Here is a 17,283-nt window from a genome sequence, read left to right as displayed (position 1 = left end):
CGTGGACAAGGACTGGTTAGATTCCCAGCCCCCCGCATCCATGTTTTCAAGCAAAGCTAAGCTAATTGCTTGCTGCTGGAGCTTTGGTAGCTCAGCCTAATCTTTCATGCTGAATTAGGAGAGGTGTATCAATCAAATGTCACATTGTTGTTTTAATCACCAAAAACCAATACTGAAAACTAGAAAACAGAATTAATTGCAATTTTGCTTCACCTCATTCATCCTGTCAAAGTGTTTGCGCAAGACAGTTTTCCTCAGGTCTATCCTTGGTCATCTGTATCAGTAAAAGAATCTGTGGCATCTTTACTAGGTTGACTGAAGTATTTAAAGGACCAGTCGGACCCAAAGTTGATAGTAAGATCATGGGCATTGTTACAGTCCGGTCACATATGCATCGACTTTCCACAAACTCTATAGCTGTGTAGACCTTATCCATGCTCATTGCAATTTTTTTTTGGCAATCTCCCTGTCACAGTTTTTTTGGGTCCAGCACAGGAAGATGACGTCTCAAATCTCTTAATCTCTTAATGGTTCAGCTGGGCAAACAGTTGTCAGTGAGAGCAATGCCAGACCTACTGACATCAGTGAAAATACAGGACTCAGTGGATGCAAATCAGGCTCGGGGGAAAATGACCTGATACTGAGAGTAGATTTTAATTGACGCCTTGCTAGAGGACATTTTAGCACTGATGCTTGTATTGATGTATTTATGGTCAAAAGTATTTTGGTGATTTCAGTATCTAATTTCACACATTTCTGACATTGTTTCAGTGTGACGGAATGAAATATTCTAACCAGAGGCCGTTATGAGCTCACTCAGACTAATGAGTATGAAACAGTTTGAGGTGGAGACGGAGTTCTTGTCTGCACTGCGTGCAGACTAAATATTACAGCTGACTGATCAGTCAGTCATCTTGGCTTGCTAAATTGTGCAGCATGGAGGTTATGGTTGGTCCTATCTGCATTTAAATAAAAATGTTCTTTTGTATGAACCCAGGGAAGATGCAACCACGCTGCAACAGTGCACCAGATGTATTATTATATACATGCACACAGAAATCGGTCCTGTAATTGGCTGCACAATTTAACAATCAGCCGCTCCTGCTAACATCTTACCACCTCATGTCTCACAATGCTAAACCTTCAATACTTCCTTTTCCATGACGTGTAGCACTCCCGTGTGTGATCCTGAGGGATTTAAGAGACATGATACTTGACGAGAGGGGCCAAAAGGGTCAGTGATTCCGGAAATGAGTAAATAACATTTGTATTTGATAGGCTAGTGCATTGTTTCCAAATCCTCCTTTCAACAGACACCTGCTCCTGGGGTCGCCTGAGGAGATTAGACATGCTTTGTGTGGCAGAGAGACAAGGGACTTAAAATAAAAATGGAAAAACCCAAATCCCTCTCTGAGAGAGAGATCAAACAGGAGTGCCATAATGAGCACTAATATATTCGTAAAAAAAAAAAAAAAACCTAATGCAAGTCGGGCTCTCCACTCAAGACTGAATTGAAAGCTCTCCAAAAAAGCGATAATGTGTTGATGTCTCTGTTTTGAACACTCTTTTTGCCGCTCAAATGTCCCCCGACCTTGAAATGGCACACATTCCTGTGCCTGGCTTAAAGTGGAAATTCATTTCATGTCTAAAGCTCTTCTAGTCTGAAATGGTATTCAAGAGTAATTGGGACTGTCCTCCCAAGATAAATGACAGCGTCACTCATTTCAGCAAATCCCCCCCAAAACTACTTACAGCCCTGTAGTGGCCGTAGGAATCATGACTTGCTCATTGGAAACAGCAGCAGGAATTGTCACAAAACTCTGACTGTAGGGACAACAGGCGGAGCTTCCGGCTCTGACGCGCCAAGCCAATGCAAAGGGATTGCATTCTTTCTAATGACCAGCAGGGGGCGACTACACTGGTTTGATAAAGAAGTTGATTTGTTACCTCAGTGAACAGTTTACTTAAGATTATGGTCTCAATGGCTCGTTTCACGTCTTCTTGCATACGGAATGATGTGGGTTTTGCAAATAATTGTCCAATTCAGAGTAAAGTTTCCAGTCCAGTTTCCTATCCAGTCGCTGGATCAATGTTTCTTTAAACCATGACCGTAGCCAACCATGAGTATGGAGGGATCCTAACCAAAGCCAAGTAGTATTTTTACCCTAACCAAGTCTATTTATGTTCCTAAACCTAACCAACAGCTGTCACATCATAAAACAGCTTTTGATGGCTTTGTACTGTGTTTCTGTAAAGCAAAGATTCGCTGACTGTTGCAGGTCACACCTCAGAGCTGACATCTGGATGAGCTGTCTTTCTCTGGGATGAGTTGGAGGACGGTGAGACAGCAGTAGAGCACTTGGAGACAGCCGTTTGCAGCCGTCTTTGTGGCCATAATACCAGGTATTTTACCCCAAAATGTGATCTTTTCATAACCTTCATGATGTATTTTTTGCTTTTTTTTGCCTAAACCCAGCTGAACCTTAAACACAGCAACCCAGATGTACATGGTTTGGCCATGTACGCTTAAATCCCGTTTTTGTCTGACTGTTGTCCACCTGTGTTTTGACAGCATGCAGGTTTTGCGTTTCACAGCTCTCATGGAAAAGCTTCCCTGCGGCCTCTTTGGTTAAAGTGGGTCAGTGAATGTGAGCTCCAGTGGATTATATAAGACAAATGTCACAAACTCTATGCATTTTTATGGTAAGACTCATCTTTTTTTTTTTTAAAGCCATAGAAAAATTACAGTCCGTGTTTCCAGTGATTACATCCCTCAGTGAGGAGCAGAGTGTGTGTGTCAGAGGGCTTAATGATCAAGGACAGGCTGGAGACGGCATATCTGGAGTAATCACACACAAAATGACACGGTGACCCAGTGACACACACACACACACACACACACACACACACACACGTTATGCAGGCACACAATTCAGTCACACATATGTTACAGAGAACATCCTGAACATGAGATCAAACACTGATATATATAATATATGAACTCACAGGAGACTAATATAGTCCCTTTTTTTTCCACATTATTCTTCCTCTCAGCACACGCTTAAAACACAGATTATTTACTGCAACATGAGAATCTCCTCAGAAGTCGTCAGGGGGTGGAAGGGGAGGCAGATGTAAATCATAGGTTTCTGGGAATTCACTGAGCTCCTTCATGCTGCTGAAAAGTTAATAGCCCCGGTGGTACTAATCATGCTGTGAAACAACAGGGGTGAGAGAGAGAGAGGGGGAAAATCATCCTGACATTATGTGCTCGCAATCGTGGGATTTCATTCACGTTCACATGTCCGCGTTATATAAAACATCTCACGCAGTTGTGGAGTTAACCAACTCTCCCAGGACAAAGTGGATGTCTGAGAAGATATATGCAGGACTGTTATTCGGACTGAGAACTGTACAGCAGTTCGCCAAGTGCACAAAGAGCGACTGTTTTCCCGTGGAAGCTGTTTGCTTCGGTAAATCTTTCAATTTCATCTCTTTGTGTTCAGCGCAGAGAGGTGGACGTGTTTAGCCTCGCTCAGCACAAAGAATGGATACAAGTAAAAGTGCATCTAAGAGCCGGCTTTACACTTACAACAGCGAGCCCACAAGGCCGAGCTTTAGAGCGGTCTCTGGGCTCAGCTGCACACGTTTCAGTGTCATTATTGACGCCATCAGAAGTCAGAGATCCACATAATGGCTACACTTCACTTTAGAGTCTTGTGTGCAGGAAAAACACAGACCCTCTCAACATATTTGCCAGAAAATGTGTTGGGAAAGAGAGAGGTAAGATTTCTATTTCTCTCTTGTCACAACACTGTGTTTATGCTGTGGTTAGGTCTTGGCACAAAAACAACACGGTTTACTCATTACGCCATACTCACTGCCAGTAAGGCAGGTTTGAAATTGTTTGAATGAATTTTTAACAAAGCCAGGCTAATTGTTTTCCCTGCCGGCTATTCAACTTTTAAAAATCAGGAAATGTAGACGGTTCAGACATTTTTAGCAGCCTGTATGAAACCCTGTCTTTTATGTTTTAGGGTTGACAGAGGCATATTTTCAGGACTTGCCCTCTTGTGACTGTCAGTGGCCAGATGGTTTGAAAAGCTGGTAACATTACATAAAATGCCACTGTCTGTTGCAGCAGCTCCTGTTTTTATTATCTTTTTGTAGGCTGTTTTGCTCCATCCATCCATCCATCCATCCATCCATCCATCCATCCATCCATCCATCCACCCAGCCACCCATCCATGGAGGGTCGGTGGCTTGATTCCTGCACCCACTGACTGCACATCAAAGCATCCTTGCGCAAGATACTGCTAAAGAACATTGTGGGGTGCTATGGGTGAAATGCTGTATGGCTCCTGATGAGCAGGTCGGCACCTTGCATGGCAGCCTTGAGCGGGTGAGTGTGTGGTTGGTCGATGAGTAAATGCAAGTAAATCCATGATGTAAATGCAGGTCGTCCAGACATTTTCAGCAGCCTGGGTGCAGCTATATGTCATATATTTGCAGATGGTTTGTTTCCTGGCCAATATTGATGCGTCCATGTGTAAATCACTTCAACGCTGAGGAGAGTGGAAGTAATTTGTGAATTTTCTGGGATCGATAAAGTCTTATCTCACTCTCGAACTTTACACAATATTTTAGTTGTTTATTATATTGTGTGCAATCAAACTCAGATGATGGCAAGTCTCGATTGATTAAAAGTATTCATTTATTTTCATTTACTAAAATACATCTTTGTCTTCTGCTGTGTAGTTCACAATTATGTAAATGTCCTATATCTACAATATTCAGATTTAATTTAGCAAATCGTAAAGATATATTATATTACCGAACCCCCCTTCTTCCCTGGCAGCTTTAATGAGAGTAAATGTTTGGTGATGGTCTCACTGAGGCTCCAGGCTGCTGAACGCTGCTCAGTCCCTCTCAGACAGATCTCTGGTCCCGCTCCACACAGACGCTCTGATCCTCTCTCTCTCTCTCTCTCTCTCTCTCTCTCTCTCTCCCTCTCTCTCTGCCTCTCAATTGGTCCACACTCCTCGTCTGTCAGGGGGGAGGAGGAGGAGGAGGAGGAGGAGGAGGGATGGTCGGAGAGGGAAACACCGAGTTGATAGATTTGGTAGCAGAGAGCCCTCAGAGAACCCTGTGAGCACGAGCACCTCGCTCCTGGGAGGAAGCCTGCGGTGAAGCGGACGCGGAGTGCAACCGGGACAAACAGGATTCAGCCTCTTTTACGCGGCACTTCTGGTCCAGTTGTGTTTTAAATCTAGGAGTAGACAAGTAGACAAGCGAGAAAACCTCTGATCATGTGAATACCCCCCCTCATAAAAAAAAAAAACCAAACACAAAAACTAAAATATATACATAAAGAAAATAAAAAGGAAAAAAAAAAGAAACCAGGACTGAGGAGTGTTGGATTACAGCTGTGTGGAGTAAACGCATCCCAGCAGAGGATGGAGGGGAAGATACGCGCGGATACGGAATAAAAGAGGTTGTTGTTGATGCGGTGACAGCAGCTCTCTCTCTCCGGTCCGAGCACAGCGCGCAGCAGGCGTCGGGATTCCCTTTGTCCCCCACGTGTGGATGAGCTTTGGAGCGAAGACAAGGTAACCAAGAAGCTTCTGTTTTCAGTCGAATTAGATTTACGTTCTGCGTTTGCTAGACGAGCTCGCGTTTTTGATCAAACGGTGCGAGGAAGACAAAGGGCTGAGTGGAAAAGGCAAAGAATGGGATGTTGGAGATGTTTGGCCGGCTTTGTTTGGCTCCCGTCATCGGCGGCGCATACACCGACAAGTTCAGCCTTTCACCCAGGTGTTACACACGGTTCTGTGACTGACACAGAGGCAGGCTGCATCCTGTCAAAGCAGGCAACTGAAACCACACAAATCACAGTAATGCAATTCAGCCTTGACTTCAAGATACTCTCGGATATTGACTTGCAGGCATTTTAAGTCCAAATGTGACCATATTATATCACCAGTTTGCCTTACATCTTTCTTAATTAGCTTTTATTTCTAAGGGGATGCTGGTGTATTCAGTACACCTGTCAGTCAGCCCCAGTGGCGGTGATTTACATGAGCTATGTCAGGGTCGTCATGCACAGCCGCCTCAGTGCCTTGCAGGAAGGTGCTCATTAGACCCAGCAGCAGACACACTGACCATGTGGACGCTGCCTGAGTGTCGACCTGCCTTCGCTTTAAACCCAGCGGCTTGTGTTCTATCACAAGCCTTTTATCATCCTCCAGTCTTCACTCTCTCATCCTGCGCACCTGAACTTAATAAATTCCCTTCCCCTTCCGTTCCCAAACGTGGAGGGCTGTCAACGCGTCTGCGTGTCACCGGGCCTGGCAGCTCGACTTCCAGCCTTGCAGAGAGCAGCAGCCGTCCTGTCGTGCTGTCTTTTGCTCCTGGCTTCAAGTACAACGACGCTTCAGATCTTTTGACCGACTTCGCAGAAGGCTGGTCTCGGCCTGAATTCGATCGTGGACTGAAATGGAGACATGGTACGTTGGGAATTCCTCACAGGTTAGAGAGGTAGTGTGGGGACTCCCACAAGTGACAGATCCAAACCGGCAGGGTGTCCTGCTCTGTGATGGAAGCTGTGAACAAACAGATAAATCAGCCTGCTGATGGACTAGCTGCCAGGCTTTTTTTTCTTTTCCTTTCTCCAGTAGCTCTCGGTCTGTTGTTGTCATTTCTCTCGTCGCCCTTTATCTTTTCTCACATACCTCTGATTCTGCACCGTATAGATAGATTCTTTTAAATCCTCCCGGCTCTGCTCACTTTCCACATCTCCAGCCTCTTTCTCTCCATCTCGCTGGATGGAAATGGAAGAACTGCGTGTGACATTATTTCTCCGTACCAGTCGAGAACTCGGGGTCTATCGATCTGTTGGCTTACACCATGTTTAAATCTGGAAGCCCATTGATCCGGGAGAAGAGCTCTTAGTGGAGCAGTGGCGCGGCTACATTCACTCCTGCAGCACGTGAAAAGCAGCATCTATTACTGACCGCCAAGCCTGACTCGTGCTATTTACAAATATTTAATTGGTATCATTACTGGGATGAAATTGGAAACACTGACCCACTTTGAGATTGTAATTGTGCACCTCATCATTTGATTGCATTAAAAAAACAAACAAATGCGCGTTGGTTATGCTGCATTAAACCATTTGGATATTCGTGACAGTAATCACATGTTCACTGATTTACCACTCGGCATGCATCCCGACCAACTAGCCTGCTCAGAGTCACGTACGGCACGCTCGCCCTGCAAGCGGATGCATTGCTGTTCTCAAAACGGCCTTCGAGACACAGACGAAAACCCGGTGGTGCCTCCGTTCATTTGTCACGTCCGAGATGTTTTATTTATGTATCGATTACTTTAAGGAGAGTGGGCCCATGAACTCCCCTTTTTACTGTGCAGCTGGAGAGAGAGCGAGACGGTCTCCTCCTCCTCCTCCTGCTCGAGGAGGTGACACAGGAGAAATGGCTCCTGCAGGATTTGACCCGGAGTAAGTCACTAACTCCTGAGGTGACTGTTTGATTAGGTCTGGGTACTGCGCTCCAGTCCCCAGTGGAACCGGCTGTTGGATTCCTCACTACTGTGATGAATCACCTTCCGTTTAGGCGATAGGCACCGACGGCAGTATATCAAAAACGAAGCCAAACTACATCTTTGTTATAAAATGTAAAACCGAGAGCTTCCACCGAGAAACGCTTCTGCCTTCCAGGTCAGAGCAGTTACGTGCTTGTGTGACTCAATAGATCGTCCTGAGCCTCGTGAACTGCTGCTCCTACTAATGTAGGTGTTGCTTCTGTTGGCCTATTTCTCTGTATTCGTTTATACGTGTATTGCGGGCTAATGTAACCTGTTATTGGAGGGCAAACAGTGGAGAGGAGATGGGAAACAAGAGAAGGGAGAGATGAAGATTGATGTGCAGCAGAGGTCTCCAGCTAGAGCAAGACCTGGGACCTCATGGCTGACGCCTTCACCCCTAAGGGCTCAATCAGACAAAACGCACTCCATGCAGTGAGAGGCATCTTTTCCCAGCTGAATTCTACAGTCAGTAAGGCGTTTTTGTGTGCTGCTGCCTATGCGCCTTGGATGCCTGGCAGGTTTCAGGCGCCTGGAGAGCCTTGTGTTTTTGCGGGGGAGCTCTGAGCGCCTTGAGGAGAGCAAATTTCACCTCAGAGCAGAAAAGCGCTTGACGTTACTGTGGAACTGTCCTTGACGCACCCTTAGATAAATATAATAATAAGCCCAATAAGCTGGTGAGGCTCCATGGCTTCTCCTTGGATCTCCTCTCCCTGTGTCCGTACCGTTTGAGAACAATAATTTTGGGAGAATCCCTCATTAAAATTGCGATACCCAAAATTTAAGATGTTGCATGTGTGTTTCCCAGCCCGGTGAGCGGTAATCCAATCCGATTAGATTCAGAAGTTAGACGTTTGATGTCTCTACGCACGCGCCCTGTGTTTAAGTTTGAATATCATAATTGGCTCAGTGAGAGTTTAGTTCATCTCTTCAGGCGTAGGAGGGGGGAAGTCAGGAGTAAAGGAAGACGACTGTCAGTCACATATCACACATCCTACTCGAAATAATTTATCTAGGGGAAATGCATATCACACAACAATCAAAAGATGTGGAATCGTGGGCTGCCGCAGCGAGGTCAGGTGGTATGAGAGATTTTTGCGAGGCGACTTGTCACCCGAGGAGGATTCTCTCGGTTAAACTGGATGTCCTCCCTGGCAACACCTCTCTTCCCACTCTTTCAGCCGAGCACTTTCACACCTGGCAGCCGCACAGCGTTGTGATATTATACCCGGTGAAGATTCTCCGCCTGCGCTGGTCGTCTTTGGCGACACCTTGCTTCGCAGCTGCATATTTTCCACACCTTCGAAGGTGTTTATGTACGTTGCTGGCCACGGAGAGGCTCCGGTCTCCAGGAGCACTTACTGCACCTCGTTGTTTATCATTGACTTTGAGGAAGAACATGTGCTTTTTTTTCAGTCAGTTTGCACAAATTCTGAGCCAGCCCTGTTCTTGCACCGCCTAACTCTCCTTTCATACATGTTGTATTGATCCCTTAATAGAATCTCAACACAGTTTTTCTTTCTGTGCAGCCCCTGCCCCCCATCGCCCGCCCGTCACTCCGCCGCTCCCGTCATCCCGTGATTTTAATTGCAATATGGATTAACTGAACGTGCGACTCAGTGGCAGAGCTCAGTGCCGCTCTCACAGGGGATGTAATTAAAGGTCAGGTCAGTTTCTGAGGCCCTGAGTGACGATGGTGCATCCTACTTGATTTGCTTGTGTTGTATTGTGTTGAATAAGGAGTAGATAAAGCCAATACATGTGTTATTTAAATAATGAAAAAATTGTCTTGGGTGACACCATCACTATATTTGTCCTGGCTTTTTTTCTTTTTTTTTTTTGGAGGTTGGTTAAATACTCTTGGCAGAACCCCCAGGCAGAGGATGCATCTGTTAAATATCCCTCACTCAGAGAGCTGGGTTTAAAAATGAAATGAAAACAGGCAGACGTGGAGCAAAGCCAACTGCTAATTATCTCTGTTTTTGGGAGTTAACAGGGTGGAGATATTAAACTTGTGTACATGTACACAAATCTGCGACTGCTTGTGTTTTGTGACCGTGATCTGCCTGCTGCTGGTTTACATGGGGGTTTTGTTTTTCTTGAGTGTGTTGTGTCAGATCTTTGCAAGATTTCATATATGAGCCCCCGGGGACGGAGCGGTAATGTAAATGTCCTCCGCACACATTGTGTCTAATGTTGATACAGCTGCTCATGATGTCTGTGCATGATGATGATGTCTGAGGTACTCTCAGTTCCAGTGTTGCAGGGCAGTAAAGGCAATGTTATTAAATAAGCAGCTTAACTTCATTTTGCAGAAGCATGCTTGAACTAAATCCATGTTTTCATCTAGTAGTCAAATTACTTTTTGGGTTTTTGGCAGATTCCTTGGTAGCTAACTACTGAAACAACAAACTTTCTGTGACCATGAAAGGAGAGGAATAATCTTGTGTTTTTATTTTTCCAATTCAGAGCCAATGTTTCTTGCCGTTTCTCATTTGAAAGTCATCAGAGTGGCATTTTTCTTATATCACATGGAGCCTATTCTGTCAGTTTGGTTTCCTCTCATCAGAGGAGTTTGAACTACTTTTATCTTTGTAGCATTAGGGGACTAGACCAGATTTCTCCCTGGGGTAGGTTTGATGTAGTCCAGCTTCTTCCAAGTGAAATAAATCTGGTAGTTTGCAAGGCAACGCTTTCACAGTAGCTTCCCTAACATTGTTCACCAGTTGCAGGTCAATAAATGAACCTTATTTACTCAAAAACTGTTGATGTAAAAAGTCAAGATAGAAAAATCAATCAAAATCAAGATAAAACTTGTCTAAAAGCAGAGTTTGTGGATCTGTGTGGTGTTAATCCAAAGAATCTACATGACAATGAAACTGTTAAACTCACTTGGCCTCACTGGCAGTTAATTCTCCAATCATCTGCCGAGGATGTTTGCTTCACGCATTAGGTTTCTTATTTGGCTGCAAGCAGGATGCCTTTTTAACACATTTAAATGTGTTTCCTATCAAATATAATAGGATAGTGGCAGCTGAGTGTCAGCTAGCCACTTTGGGTGTTTCAAATTGGTTTGTCTGCCACCTTATGCATCATTTCTGCATAATTTCTGCGAGCAGATTGAGGGCGGCAATCCACTTTCCCGCTTTGGCCCATGAAGATGTCATCCTCACATTGTTTCTGTCATTCCAGATATAATATAGAAGTTTATTTAAACAGCAGGCCTTCAATCTTCCTCTTCCCGTAGCATCCATTTAGAGATCTCCAGATCCATCCGGCCATCACTGCATCATCTTCTCTGGGCCTTTTAAAGTGGGCTTTCACTCTGCTCGGTAGAGACATGGCAGGCTAATGCCCACAGCTCTATAGGCTAAATGGAATTGATATATAATGGTGGACGTGCAGGAGGAGCAGTGACAGGTGTTAGTGGACGTGCATTAGTTTGGGACCAAACGTGAGAAGGAAATGGAGGGCTAGAGGTTGTCAGGCAACTATAATTACAACAGTGACAGTCGGAGCACATTTCATGATAATTGGCTTTTTGTTGTTAAGTACAGAGCAGCCTGAAATATCCCCACTTTCATTAACTTGTCAATACGTTGAGATCTACATCATTTCATTCTGAGAGAGCCAGCCGAGAGTACGTCCTGAAGATAAATGGCATCAAAATCCTCTGAGACTCAACATTGTGCTTTTTCTAATATTTGATTGGGATATGATGTAATTATGTATGGGAAGATTCTCTTAATCGGTTTGCTGCTTACATGCTTAGAAACAAGAGTTATCAAATCACAGCACACTTGTGTTCTGAGCGTTTATACTTCAGTGCAATCAAGGAGTCTACTGAGCTGAGACAAAAAATGATTGTAAATGTGGCCACTGATGGGAGGATGTAGGATTTTTAAATTATTATTTTTTTTATCATGGATGGTAATAAAAACAATCTCGATAAGTTGAACATGGTGAGTTTCCATCATAGAGGAGCCAGGATTATAGTAAATATCTTCACATGAGTGACATGAAAATGCTGTTATCGTACTTTCCTGTATTGATTTCTTGATTTATTTCTGACTTGCACATATCCCTCTAGTCATTACAGAATCCTAAACTTGTTACCATGACAAGGCCAGACTTGCTCGATTGTATCCCCCACAAAGTATTATAACATTAGATGTGTTGAAAAATGATGATTAAAGAGGGACAGAGAAGTGAGGTACCCATGACCTTATTTTCATGGTTAGCAGGATGATGTAGTGAATGAGAATTATTTTGGCCTTGATAATCGTGACATGAAAATATTCATGTCAGATTGTAGCGTGGCATGATTAGTTAGCCCTTTCCCCGTCTCTCTCGGTCGCCTTTGAAAGCCTGTGAACGATTTGTTGAAGTTGTTTTGTGCTGCCTGACTGTGGATTTGTTTGTGCCTGCCTCGGTCAGATTGTCAGTCGACGCTGATTGCACAGTTAATTGCAAAATAATCAAAATCGCTGTGTGACTAAGTGCAATATCCCGATTTCTAGAACTGCAATTATTTAATAATGGTAAAATGTGTCACAAAACGGTGATTTAATGAAATGTTGTAGTGCCGCAGAGCTGCTCTTGGCCCACAAAGCTTTTATCTCCATATGTAATAAAACAGGTTTGTTTGGTGGAGACTGAGAGAAATGCCACATTAACATGACTCTGCCACAAAATTGTGATGTAAAAATTCAATCTTCGATAATAATGATGAATTATATTGCAATTGCAGTATCTGTCAGAATAATCGCAGTAGCACTTTTTGGCGATAGCGTGCAGCCCTATGTTCAGTGCATGGTCTGAGTCCCCCTGCCGCTCGGCTAACAGAGACAGCAGTAACTAACTTAAGTTTATAAGTGGATTCCGCTGACATAAACTAAAGACCGGTTCCACAGAGATGGTACCACGCAGCTTTCGTCAGCGTATGCAGTTTGCTCAGCTGTTTTGGGATTTTACGTGCAAATTCTCATTTTTGGAGCACTTTCTGGACTTCTTGTGGGTGATTGCCGAAAGAAATTGAGGCTCCAAGTTTCTTTTTTTGAACTTTTGGAAAAGTAGTGACACCATTTGTCTTTTCGTCAGCAGAGCCAAACAATAACCAAAAAGTGGTGAAAAGATGGAGAGCTATCTAAGTATTAGCAATAAGTGTGTCTTTGACCCACTTTAAAGGCTGCAGCTGTTTTTTTTTTCCCTTTTTTTTTGTCTCACTGTCTGTTGTTCTCTCCACTCCTCTCTTTCTCCCTGACCCTTGACAGTGTTTTTATGAAAATCATAAAACTGATGTGAAAGATCTTGGTTATTCATTTAATCAACAATTAGACAAAAGGACCCTCTCTCCCTCCCCTCTCTAATCGACTTTGAAAGAGTCTTACCCTCAGTAAGCCTGAACAGAGATGAATCAGAGGAGAGATGAGCTTGATAATTGAGAGTAATTAACACGCCGAGCAGCTCATGTCTTCTTCTTTGAGTAGAGCGGCGGCTAAAACTGATGAGCAGATCGAGGGATACGACTGTGCTTGGCACGCCGGGGGAGCGACAGAATACAGATACAGTTTGAGTGAACACAGATTGTCCACATCGAATAGTAAACACTGCCTTGCCTTAAATTTGAAATTGTAGTGTTGCTAAGAAATGTCCAAAAAAAGAAATCTCAAACAGCAAAACAAACATTGATTTTCAAGCAAGGCCCAAATTTAGCTTCTGTCTCTTGACCTCTATTTTTATCCGGCCCTCTAACATCTCTGTAGGAGGTTGGGTATTTGTATTTTCTATGTGTAGTAGGTGCTCCTGCACTCTTGCTCGTTCCAAACTAAGTATCATCTCATGCAGAAAGAATAGATTCTACGGTGCTTAAGCAGCTTAAAGCTTCATCCGGCTCTGGTTTGAAACCTTCTGCGTCTTTTCTCGTTTTTTCAACTTTTTTTGGATATTGGGAGGAAATCAATAATCCATGGGTATCATCCGTGCCGAGCATATGATGATTATTTGGCAGATAGACATCTCCCACAGCAGTTTTTGCTTGTGCAACACAGGAGCCATTGATAAGAAATCTACAGCCTCACACTGAGAATGCTGACATGGTGATGCTCTACAAGTTTTACCATTTTAGATGGAGCCTGACCACTTTATTGGTCGGATGAAATTATCGATGTAATGGTATCATATATATGTTGTCTAATGTGCTGACATTACAACTCATTTACGATATTTAAATTTACTCTTTCACTGCTCTGGTGTCATTTTTTTCATGAAAAATAGATTTAAATAATCTTTTCATATATTTTTCTGAAAAATGTTTTGCCGTCTTTGCCAGCAGCGATTTACAACCGTATTTGAGAGATCAATGTAAAAAGAGTGTGTATAGCAGCTGATTTATTGATTTCCAAATTACTTACTTCCCAATATTTATATCAGCATCTGTCCCGAAGATCGAATAGCATGTGCCAGCGGTAGAGGAGGCTGCAGTTACAGGACTGCAGTTATTTTTTGTAATTGTAAGCATCAGCAGTGACGTGTATGGAATTACAGCTGTTTAATTCTGGGGAATAGTGACGGGGTGGGGGGGGGATTAACCCATGACGCCAATCTGGATATGATTGTGTCAAATGCAAATTGGTCCCATACATAATCCCATGTAAAATGGATTGTGTGTGAACATAGTATGTAGTAGTACTTACCAGCTGAGATGCATCAGTCTTTGCTTGTGTGTGTTTCAGAGGATTCTCTTATATAATTACTATCAAACTGGATTTATGGAGCAACTTTCATTCATGTTCGTGCAGTTGGGGGTGATGAAAGTAAAAGAATATATTTAAGATTCAGTGTAGAGGATTTACGACACAGAAATGGAATAAAAGGAATATGTAACCCTAACCCTATATTCTGCACACTGTACCTTTTTAAAAAGATTGAAATGTGAACCAAAAATATAATAATCACCCAGTCCGATTTTTATATACTTACTTTTTATATACTTACTATACTAAAAACATTACTTCCTGAAACTCACAAATTTGTAACCTCAGGACAGTGGGGAAAAAAGCAATATAAAAATTGTGTTTTTAAGATTAATTTAATAAGATTAATGTTTGGAACTTACTGATGCAGAAAAATACACTATCAGTATCAATATAATATTAACTGTCCTTCGTTCTGCCTCAGCCTCCATTGTTGCTCTTTCTTCATAATGAACAAAGCTGGTGTAAAGTTCCTCCTCCGTGTGTTTGCGCTCTCCAGTGCATGCTCAACAGGAGTGCTGCTCCCCCTTCAGCAGACTGACTCTGCTTGAGGGAGTGAATGGGAAAAGGGACGCTAATCAAGTTTTTTAATTGTCTCAACAAATGAGAAAGTACTTACTTTTTCATAAGCTGAAGGGTGAAACGAAGCTGTGTGTGTGTGTGTGTGTGTGTGTGTGTTTATGGAATGACAACAATCATGTCAGGGTGTGAAAAGGGAGAAAAAAAGAGACTCTGCTCATTAAGAGCACCCTGAGCACCAGTTTTCTGTCTCACACTGACGAGCCGTGTGAGGGGGGAAATCTCCAGACAGAGTGGAACGGAGCCAGCAGACCAAAGTGATTGTTGGGCTAGATGAGAAATTTCTTTTCGTGGTTTTTGGAGACCTGTTAGCAAAAGGAGGCTGAAATAAATAATGTGCACGCCAGTAGTCTATTCAAAACGCCTCCTGTGTGACATTGACTTAGTAAACCTAAAGTGTAATCAGTTAAAAAAAAAAAAAAAAAAAAGTGTGAGCAATAAATTTCCATTGCTCAGACCTCCTCTCGCTCTGTGATTTTTTTTCCTCGACACTAGTCTCATGTGGGAGGCTTTTAGAGGCCGTAGGCTGCAGACTGATGTCATAACATAGTTTCACAAATATAACTCAATTGTAAAGTACCCTCAGTGTGTCATCGATTTGTGCAAGAGAAAAGATCCTTTCTCTTTTTAGGTCAAATTATTATAAAAAGTTTGAAGAACCTGTTGAACATTCCAGTGTGTTATAACACAGGTTGTGATGTTCTTAACCTTTCTGTGTGTGGGTGAAAGAAATGATGATTGACTCAGTGAGACAAATTGCTGTATTTACTTGAAGGGCATATGATATGAAACCATCACACACTGATACATTACTTTGTAACATGGCTGCCATATTTCTAGTGTTCCTGAGTCTGAAATGTTTGCCATGGTGATAACAGAGTTGTAAAATTCTCCCTGATAATATCATAAACCTCTAACTTAACCAGTAGCTTTTTCAGTAGTTGTAGGTGGAATGGTTCGATCCCCACCACTCCTGGCTAGTAATAGCAGCAGTAATGCCACAGTTGCAGCTCAGGCGGTAGCGTGGGTTATACAGTAATCAGAAGGTCGCTGGTTTGATCCCCTCTGAGTAGCAGTCGTGTGAGCGGTTCGATCCGTGTGACTGGTCATTATCATGTGACAGCGTTGTGTTTAAGGTTTGATTAGGGTTTCTGCACCCAAAACATTAAACATTGGTTGGTGTTTTTATTTTCTTTTTCATGTGTAGTTTGCAATTTCATATTTTTATTTCCATAAAATATTAGCTGGTTGATATCTGTAATGACAATAGCTTTGGCTACAGCTACAAAATTATAACATAAAAACGATTTCTGTTACACATTTGGAAGAAAATTCTGGGATCTGCTCTAAATGTGGACTGAATGTCAGTTGTTCCCCTCTCACTTATATTTCTGTGATGTTTAATACAGTAGAATATCCTCAATACAATCTTTAAAATGTATCTAACTCTATGTTTGATTTGTGTGCTAAACTCCTAACTCCGTATTCGGGATCAGGTTGAATAAAGTGCCAGTGTGCATGTAAAGGGTGAGTTTGCACTGCTGAGTGTTTCCACATGATTTGACAGCATTCAGAGTCTGTAGAGGATTAGATTGTTTACTAAGGGTGTTCTGAGTATTTGTTAATGCTCAAGTATTTATGAATTTAAGACCAAATCACAATATTCAAACAGTTCTTAGAATTTGGTTAAGCTTCTTTGTATTGGGATCGCATTATCAGTGAGAGCACGCCTTGTTGTCAGTTTGCCTTCACCCACACACACCCACACACATATACATAACCGCCATGGCTTCTGTTATAACTGGTAATTACAGTTTGTTTTTGTTTATTTTACCAGGAAAATCTGTTTAAGATATACTTAAATCTCCCCGGTCAAAATGTCCGGTTCAGATAATTCCCTCTAAGCACAATTTGAATTGTATTCATAACAGGTGATTCTGGAGAAAGATAGCTGATTGTTGAGTCTCATTCCGAGGTCGTTTTAGGTTGCAGATTTATTTTTTGAAGCTCAATAAACATGGATAATATTTGAGCGGATTTCTCCAGTTTGTCGGGTACATTAAAACTTGTGGATGGGCACCACGGGCGCCGCAAACACACACAGACACACGTGACGACCACAGTGTCGGGGTCAAAAACATGATGTGACAGCTTCAACATGAGGAGCAGTCAGCTGTGATCAGAAATCATGCCAAAGAGCGAGGCATTGGAGTGATGACAACCGAATAGGGACATAATGATGTCCACAGTGAGATGAGCTATGGATGATGAAATCATTCTCTTGGGGCGGGTGGTTGCTAATTCGGTAGCCGGGGGTTGCGTAGTCATCACCTCTAACTGTCTCACCCAG

The 17,283-nt window shown here is 42.8% G+C and overlaps 1 protein-coding gene and 1 long non-coding RNA gene across 2 annotated transcripts in view; one reads left to right on the top strand and one right to left on the bottom strand.

Moving 5' to 3' along the window:
• Window positions 1-4,611: 4,611 nt before the first annotated feature.
• On the bottom strand, window positions 4,612-7,794 carry LOC119028519. Its single transcript, XR_005077736.1, has 2 exons — window positions 5,994-7,794; window positions 4,612-5,874 (listed from the first exon to the last, which is right to left on the bottom strand). It is a non-coding gene; the product is annotated as an uncharacterized LOC119028519 (long non-coding RNA).
• pde4ba (phosphodiesterase 4B, cAMP-specific a) overlaps window positions 4,713-17,283 on the top strand; it is a 175,758-nt gene continuing 163,187 nt past the window's right edge. The window contains exon 1 of the mRNA XM_037114578.1: window positions 4,713-5,609. The gene's annotated coding sequence lies outside the window, so the exon portion shown is untranslated. The remainder of the gene's footprint in view (window positions 5,610-17,283) is intronic.

Source organism: Acanthopagrus latus, chromosome 11, assembly GCF_904848185.1.
Source record: "Acanthopagrus latus isolate v.2019 chromosome 11, fAcaLat1.1, whole genome shotgun sequence".
NCBI lineage: Eukaryota > Metazoa > Chordata > Actinopteri > Spariformes > Sparidae > Acanthopagrus > Acanthopagrus latus.
Note: the sequence above shows the minus strand (reverse complement) of the source record. Positions and strands in the feature narration are given on the sequence as shown.